The sequence below is a fragment of the Podarcis cretensis genome (genome assembly GCF_951804945.1).
Source record: "Podarcis cretensis genome assembly, chromosome: 12".
Lineage (NCBI taxonomy): Eukaryota > Metazoa > Chordata > Lepidosauria > Squamata > Lacertidae > Podarcis > Podarcis cretensis.
Window position 1 is genome coordinate 36,772,284 of NC_137181.1, and position 9,596 is coordinate 36,781,879.

Consider the following 9,596-nt stretch of genomic DNA (forward strand, 5'->3'; position numbering starts at 1 on the left):
TATTGAGCTAGAGTGAAACCGCAAAACGTCGGTCAAAACGAAATTTCTTCAAGAAGATTTACCATCTGTGTAAAGATCTAAATTTAGATCGTGGAACAGATTCCAGTCACACCAGATTCCAAGCTGCAGCAGCTCCACGCACACCCACTTATCCCAGAATGATCTCTATCAGCTTTTTCAGGTGGTCTTTTGGGTTGGCTTCTATGGGTATTTGGCTCAATATTCAAAGAGCCTTTCCAGAAACTTTTTTTTTTTAAATCACCCAGGCTATTCTTAGGAACATGCTAGATATAGCAACCAGGAGATCCATAATTATTGTCTTGGTGGAGCTGAATATAATTGGGACTATATTTCTAGCATATGATGAGCCAATACCTTCCCAGTGCCATTTTCCTGATGAAAATTGTCACTCCTAAAGAGAAAACAAATACCATTTCTCACTGGGCAAATAGCTTTGGAGGGGAAATGGCATGGCTGGGAGAAAAAGTGAATTCTTTCCCACCACTCCCATGGTCCCAAAGAGATTTGGGACCCCCGCAGTTGCTTTTAAACTTAAAAAGAAGAAGCAGGAAATACAACCACGGATCTCCCAGTGTAATGCCTAGTTGCAACATTCAAAAATGTCCTAATCCAGATGGGGAAACTGTGGTTCTTCAGATGTTGGTGGCCTACAACTCCCATCATCCCTCACCATCAATCAAGCTAGATGGGGTTGATGGAAATTGGAGTTCCTTCTCTAATACGATGTCTAATACTGTGCAATATCTGATTATCTTACAAATGACAGAAGGAAGACTGCTGTAAGGGGAAATTCAGTGGGCCAGGATTGGGGGTAGATGTTCATAGATGGCTTCACTGCTGTTTTTACTCGAGGGAGAAGTGTCCTGCAGAGCTAGAGCAGGATACAACTATTGTCCTCCTCCTCCTCCTCCTCCTCCTCCTACAGACCTGATAGATCATTCTTGCACTTGATCAATGGCATGCTCAGCCTACCTAACCAGGAAGACACAAATAAAATAGCACTTTTAAAAAATCACAACAGGCCATGAAGCGATCAGTTAATATTTCTTCACCAGTTGGAGAAGCATGAATACATGAGCAAACACAGGCCACTTTGAACCATTTTGTTATTGGCAGTTTAGTTTGTTATTGCCAGGCCTTGGAAGACTATTGTTATACCAGCTAAAAAGTTGTGAACAAACATGGCATAGGAATTCATGAAAAGGGAGAAGATCTTGCAACTGATGCAGACCGTTAAGGAAAGCCAGGCGATTGTGTCAAGCTGGCCACCATTTGCAGCCTTTCCTAGAAATAACTCTCTCTCGCTCTCTTCTTAGCTGTTTTATGTAGAATGAATATTTCATATTCACTCCAGGAAGGAGATGGATGTCCCTAATTTGAAGAGCTGTGATTTCATTTCTATATGAGAAATTGTTACATTTGCAATTGTATGTGTAACAGACCTCTTTGTTTACACAAATGATATAAAAGATTGCCTTTGTAAAAAAAATAAATCGCAGAATGATTCACACATGGGTAGGTAATGTTGCTCTTCACAAGTGATCTCCCATGATGCGGTTGTCTGTTGCTATATCCCTTACATCTGGTCTGGAAGCTGCTTCTGGTGTGGTGCTCTCTATTGACCACCGAGGCAGTTTTAAGGTCTTGTTACTCACATAAAAAGCCTTAAACAGTGTGTGTGTGTGTGTGTGTGTGTGTGTGTGTGTGTGTGTGTTGGCCAGGTTATTTCCTCACCATTGCACCATAAGAAACACTTCTTTACTTTGACCTTTGACACCTGAGCAACATATTTTAAGTTCCACCCAATTCTATTGCAATCTGTTTTAACTATCTTTGATATTGCGCTCTTAAATTGTTGTAACCTTCAACAAACTGTGTTTCCATAATATCAACATTGCAAGTATAAGCCATCATAGCCAAGCAGGTTGATTGTTGAGTGTGGTTGCCACAAAGTGTCAGTGAACTGGTCCTATACCCAATAGAGGCCTGAAATATCATTAGAGATGAGCAACATAACTACCCATTTTGAGGCATTTATTTATTTATAAAAATTATATGAACCTCTGCTGAAGCCGCTCCATTGTACTACTCAAAGGGGAGAGCACTCATGTCGCCATTTTAAAAGTGTGGAGTTTTGTATCATCAAGAAAGGCTGTTAGTGAAAGCTTTTCAGTGTTCTAGATGGATTTCTTAAAATCGGAGCTTTCACAGACCAAGGACTGTTTCTGAGAGGTGCTGGTGTGTCGAGTCAACTGTTTTTAATAGCTGCTCTAAATCTACAGCCGCTCCATTGACTTCACTTGTTTGAGATTAAGCTGATTCAATCCCAGCAAAACCAACAAAATGACATCTATCTCATTATAATTATGGGCCCTGGACCAGTCAATTGTACTGGGGTTACTGAAATAAGAACTTGATCCAATAATACCAGAGTATTTGCTAACACTAGCCGGTAAAATATGTTTGGTTTGGTTTTTTTACTAGATTGTCAATATTTATTGCATTGCAACACTTTTACCTTCCATCTTTACACTGTGGGATTTTTTCCTGCTGGGCCAGCACGCAAAATACAGCTTGCTCCTTGGTTGTTCTATGAATATATAGGGCTGCTGAGCTTGCTATAAGGTTGTTGCAAAGTGCGAAGCTGCCTCTCAAGTTGTTGTTAGGGGACATTCACCAGTGAGAAAACTAGAACCAAAGTAGACTTTGTGACAGACAATGATGTGGCCACCTAAAACAGACTTGTCCTCCCCCCTTTCTTCTCATGACATGCAGTTTTACTTATGATTCGGATAAGTAAAAGTGTGTGTTGCAGGGACAGGCCACCTTCACACCATACAGTTAAAGCACTAGGGTACCATTTTAAAAGGTCATGGCTTCCCCCCAAAAATTGTGGGGGGTGTAGTTGTTGAGGGTGTTGAGAATTGTTAGGAGACCCCTATTTATTCATAGAGCTACAATTCCCCGAGTTCCTTGGGAAGAGGGACTGATTGTTAAAGCACTCTGAGAAATGAAGCTGTGTGAGGGGGGGAAGGGGTCTCTCAGCGCCCGTAACAATAGGGCTGCCATATGTCTGGAATTTCCCAGACATAGCCAGGATTCGCCCGTCCAAAATAGTGTCCAGGTGGAATTTTCGAAAAGCAGCTGAAATGTCCAGGAAAACCCGGATGTATGGCAGCCCGTATCAGAAGTGTTGATTTTTTTTGTGATTCCCCCCCCCCCAAAAAAAGTAAAAAGCTCAACAACTTTATCCCCCCCAAAAAAAAGCTGAACAATTTTTGATTTTCACTTTTTGAAATAACCCTACATAACAAACTACAGTTCCCATGATTCTTTGGGGGAAGCCATCATAGTGTTTTAAATACAGTGGTACCTCTGGATGCGAACGGGATCCGTTCTGGAGCCCCATTCGCATCATGAGCAGAATGCAACCCGCATCTGCACATGCACGGGTCGTAATTCGCCGTGTCTGCGCATGCGCATGACATCATTCTGAGCATCTGCGCACGTGCGAGTGGCGAAACCCGGAAGTAACCCGTTCTGTAACTTCCAGGTCGCCGTGGGATGCAACCTGAAAAGATTTAACCTCAAGCAGCTTTAACCCGAGGTATGATTGTATATGGCATGAATGTAGCCACAGAGAGGTCATTTTCAGGCGCCATCCATGTGTAGTTGCAAGGTGTAACCTGGCCTTAACAGAGAATACAGTGTTACTTCGGGTTACATACGCTTCAGGTTACATACACTTCAGGTTACAGTCTCCGCTAATCCAGAAATAGTGCTTCAGGTTAAGAACTTTGCTTCAGGATGAGAACAGAAATTGTGCTCCGGCGGCACGGCAGCAGCAGGAGGCCCCATTAGCTAAAGTGGTGCTTCAGGTTAAGAACAGTTTCAGGTTAAGAACGGACCTCCGGAACAAATTAAGTACTTAACCCGAGGTACCACTGTAGCTAGTGATTCTCACTCGTACTAGCAAAGAATCAGGTGGAATTTGCCCACAAGGTACAGACGGAATCACCACCATCACCTGAGGGCTTCAGTGCAACGAAAAGGAAGAAGCTTATGCCCTATTAGCATTTTCCAGTCATTTCAGTGGAGTCCGACAAGATCCAGAGAACACCATGTTGCAGGGAAAGGCCTCACCGGAGGTAGCCCTTTGAGTGTGCACAGCATAGTTTCCAACAACTGGCATATGTATTATTGCATCGTCTTGGGCGACATTTTGAACTGAGCAACCATCAAACTGAGTTAGAGAAAAATAATGTTGATTTGATTTAGTCTTATGGATGTATTCCAATGCCTCAGCAGCTGGGGTTGCATACTGAAAGCCAGTTCAACATGCTGCGTGTCACGTTCAGGCAATGACATGCGTTTTCCTCCAGTGACATCCCTTCCCCTTCTGCATCCAACACAAACTCTTTGTCATCACCTTCGGATGTCACATTCTTGTCAGTTTTCCAGGGTCTTCATTTGGTTTTTCTTCCGTTCGTGCTCATGGTTCTGCAATCCTTCCCTCCCCAAACTCCTGCATTTCATCAGCTGAAAACTTACCTTCCCTGCACTGCTTCCTCCCATCCAGGACACTGTTAGAAAATTATGACACCGTGCATTGCTTATTTCTCGGTCTTCAAATCAGTGGAGGCAGTGTTTTTTTCTGGGGTGGGGGTGGGCAGGGGTATGCATACCCCTCAACATTTTGTGAATCTAACGGGAGAAGAAACTAAAAATTTTTTTAAAAAGTAGTTTCTTCTTTAGTACGGTCAATCGCCAATTCCGTTACTACCCTCAATAGCGGCTTCATTTCCTGTTACGGTGTTTCCTTAGCCTCAGATGGAAGCGGGCGTTTAACATGTGAATTAGGAGTTGGAATCTAGCCATGGACACCAACAGCAAGAGGTGGGATCGAGAAGATGTTAGTGCACACAACCTCATGCCAATGTGGAAGTTACTGTGAGCTGTCAGCTGTGTAATATGAATTAATGCATGTTCTTTGTACTTTTGCCCATTTACTGTATTTATTTTCCCCAATTTGATGTATAAAATGGTGATTTTCTTGAGTCAAAACGAGAGTACGTTGTTTTTTAAGGAACAAAGCACTGAGGGGAGGCTGGTCCATTAGAACACAAACACATAAGAGCCTTGTGGGTCAGTTCAGTATCCTGTTCTCACATTGATAACCAGATGCAGAAGGGCAACCACCCCTCCGACAACTAGTATTTCAGAAGCATGACCACCTTCAACCGTGGAACAACCATTCAGTACTTGATGCAACACACCTGAGCTGTTGCTTTAAAAAAAGAAAAGAAATCCCGAGTCACCATTGGCTCTCCTTACGCCCCAGCACACACATGCTTGGAATTAAATAAAGATTGAGCCTCATAAATGGTTTCTTTTAATACCGCTCTAACCTAATGGCTCTTTTATGGGAGATTTGAAATGTAATTCTCCCATACAGAGCCTGACCAAACGGTGTGGTGTGTCATTTTATACAGCCCACAAGTGAGGAGATGCCATCACTGACAGTGCCTGTGGGTGAAGTGTCAATTTTATGACCCAATAGACACCGATGAAGCACAAGCGCAGCCAGCTTTTATGGCCTGTAAAATCAGCAATTGCAAAAGGGGCAGCCTAATGCGAAAGAGGCTAAAGGAGACGAGGAAAGACAACCGTCATTGGATGAAGCCAGCAGGAGGACTTTTGCTGCTGCCCAAAGAGGGAAGAGAGAGAGAGCTGGGTGAAGGAACCGCTGGCTACGCAAACACACTGCTGTACTGAAGGTGCAAAAGTATGGGCCCAACTAATATTTATTTATTTATTTATTTGAACCCCGCCCATCTGGATGGGTTTCCCAAGCCACTCTGGGTGGCTCCCAACAGAATATTGAAAACACGATAAAACATCAAGCATTAAAAACTTCCCTGAACAAGGCTACCTTCAGATGTCTTCCACAAGTCAAGTAGTTTTTGATTTCCTTGACATCTGGTGGGAGGGCGTTCTGCAGGGCGGGTGCCATGACCTAGAAGGCCCTCTGCCTGGTTCCCTGCAACCTCACTTCTTGCAGTGAGGGAACTGCCAGAAGGCCCTCAGAGCTGGACCTCAGTGTCCGGGCTGAACGATGGGGGTGGAGACACTCCTTCAGGTATACTGGACCGAGGCATTTAGGTCTCACCAACACTTTGAATTGTGCTCAGTTATGACCCTCCCCCTACATGGGGCTGGAATCATCTTCCCTAGGTTGCCACCTAGTAAGATACACAGTAAGAGGAGGGTGATGCTTTCCGTGGGTATATATTATATAAGCAGAAGAAGTATATAAGTGATAATACTAATACTAATTTGTTAAACTTATGTCCTGCACAAGCTGGATAGCTCAGTTGGTTAGATCATGATACCAATAACGCCAAGGTTGCAGGTTCAGTCGCCATATGGGACAGCTGTATATTCCTGCACTGCAGGGGTTGGACTAGATGACCCTCAGGGTCCCCTTCCAGCTCTACAATTCTACGATTCCCAGGGCAGCAAACAACAAGGGATGATACACTTTTGTGCCTTTTGTGTCCCCTGTGAAGGAAGGATTCGGCATATTGGATTTTTTTCAATTTAGAGAAAAAGCAAATTAAGAGGAGACGTGATAAGGGATGTAGAAAATTATGTGTGGTCTGGGGAAAGTGGATAGAGGAAAAGGAGTCCCTTTCAAACCTACAGTTGTATGGATGCATGATTCTGGGTGGCATTTCAAGCACTGCGGCTGCTTCGAGGCTTTTCTTTTCTACCTGCTTGGCAGAAAGGAAGAACACCCTGGATGGTTGCAGAAAGGAGCACCTCCTGTTGATGGTGCTTGTTCCTTGTACAGTGGTACCTCTGGTTGCAAACGGGATCCATTCCAGAAGCCCGTTCACAACATGAACAGAACGCAACCTGCAGAGGCATGTCTGCGCATGGGTGGGTTGCAATTCAATGCTTCTGCGCATGCGCGTGACGTCATTATGCATGTCTGTGCATGCACGAGTGGCGAAACCCAGAAGTAACCCTTTCCAGTACTTCCGGGTCGACGCAGGAAGTAACCTGAAAGAACGTAACATGAAGCGGACGTAACATGAGGTATGACTGTATTCTTATTGTGAGCCATCCTGAGAGTTTTATCTGAGGCTATGGTCTGAAAGGCACATGAGACGACCGCCTTGCTGAAGCTAAGCAGGTCTGGGTCTGGTCAGTGTCTGGGTGGGAGTCCATCTGTGAACCACATAGGCAGCACCTTGAATCAAGTGATGGAAGAAAGGTGGTGCATAATTGTAAGCAAGCAAATAAATGATAGTATGGCATACAAATCGCTGAAACGAATAGACAAAACGCATCTCTCAATAAGAAAACATTGGCACATTTGCCAGAAAAAATGTTGCAAAAATGCATGTTCATCTAAATGTGATGCACCAGCATTTATAGCCTGCGCCAGAGCTGTATAACTCCTGTATATCTGAGCCATAAACTATGTCTTCTCCTTGAGAAAGAATCTAGACATGCTTGCAGGAAGCAATGGAATGTGTGGTGCCTCCCTTGCTGCAGACCAAACCATAAAATTTCATTCTAAATTAAACAAATGTAACCTGTCTGGCTCAGGCAAGCCAGAGCTGTCTGTTAAGCCTCAGGAAATTCTGGCTTCTATCATCAGGAGTTTAAGAGCCACCACTCAGAAAGTTACAAGTTCCCACACAGACAGACAAAGAAACCAGACCAGGAGAGGGAATTGATTGGCAGCCAGTTGAGGGCAAACAAAAGGAAGTACTTCTTCAGGGGACACGTAATTAACTTGCGGAATTCAATGCCACAGGAAGTTGTAATGGGCACCGGCGCTGGTGGCTTTAAAAAAAAAAACAATTAGGCAGATTCGAGGAGGGCAGGGCTATCAATGATACACTGCTTTTAAAAAGGGAATTTTCACATGCATGCAAGCAAGACACCTCTGATTAATGCATGCTGAAGGCCAAAAGGGAGTCCTGTTTATGAGGTTGCTGGAGCATCTGGTTGGCTACCTTTGTACCCGATTACTGTATAAGATCAGGTTCAACAAGATGGTTGCCCTTTTATTACACCTAGCGCCAGCATCAGTGTCTCATATTTTTGGCCAGCTACCAGGACTCCAGCAGGGCCTACTATTTATGCTTCTGCTGGGCCCCCTTTAAAAATAACAAATCAGGACCAACACGCCATGCATTCCCAGATGGATGGATCTTGCCACCCTCCTGATTTCCCACCATGCCCCTGACGGAGTGAACTGAGGCATGGTGGGAAATAAAGGAATGGCTAGACCCATTTACTCAGTGTGTACTGTCAGCACAGTCAGAAAAGCCTACCAGGAACAGTGGAGAAGGCCCTTCAGAGGACACTTTGTCAGGGACCTACTGAAAATTGGAGCCAGCCATTTTTTGCATCCTTAAGAGTTGGAAAAGGAAAGAACACTTCCCAGAGCAGCTACCATGCCTCTTTGGGGAGGTCTGGAACATTATTTGATAACCATGGGCTCTCATGCCACTCTGTGTCCAGGAAGTTGCTTCGTCATTTCAAAATGGCCCCCATTCAATATGGCGTCACTTCCTGTTATTATGAAAACAAGATCCAGGTCACCTGAATGACCCCAAAGAAAGTATTCCCTGTTTCCCTGCTCCTCAGTCAGTCGGTCGGTCTCCCATAAAGAAAGTGGTGGGTGGGATTGAAGGGGAGCAGGGCCTGTCCATGAGGCCACTGCCATGGCTGCAAGTGGTACTGAGGGGTCAAGGGCGCTGAAGAGTGGCGGTTACAGTCACTTGACTCTGGCTTGCTTCATTCAGCTGCTGCATCTGCGTCCCTGCCCCGGTCTCTGAGGAGGAGGCAAGGTGGGAATGGGGGAAACAATGATATAGAATATGTCCCTATTTTCATCTGGAAAAGTTAGAGGGCATGGCATCCCTAGGCAGGGCTTGGAGATAGCCCTGTCTGAAACCCTGAAACCTTCAGTCAGTGTAGGTGGTATTGAGCTGGATGAACCAGTGGTTTTACTCATTGTAAGTAAAAGGTAAGGATGCGGGTGGCACTGTGGTCTAAACCACTGAGCCTCTTGGGCTTGCCAATCAGAAGGTCGGTGGTTCAAATCCCCACGACGGAATGAGCTCCCATTGCTCTGTCCCAGCTCCTCCCAACCTAGCAGTTCGAAAGCACACCAGTGCAAGTAGATAAACAGGTACCACTGTGGCGGGAAGGTAAACAGTGTTTCCGTGCGCTCTGGTTTCTGTCACAGTGTTCCGTTGCACCAGAAGCAATTTAGTCATGCTGGCCACATGACCGGGAAGCTGTCCACCCTCTGCCTGTATGCAAGATGAGTGCCGCAACCCCATAGTCGCCTTTGACTGGATTTAACCGTCCAGGGATCCTTTACCTTTAACTCAGTATAAGTCTGCTTCCTGTGTTCTTCTGTGTGTATGTGTTCATGGCTTCTTCTAATTCCACTTGCAGAACTGTTTCTCCCCTGTTCCATAGCATGGAGACAAGCTGCCCTTCGGTCCCATGGAGCAGGGTGTGTTCCAGAGACCATCTTTGCCTAC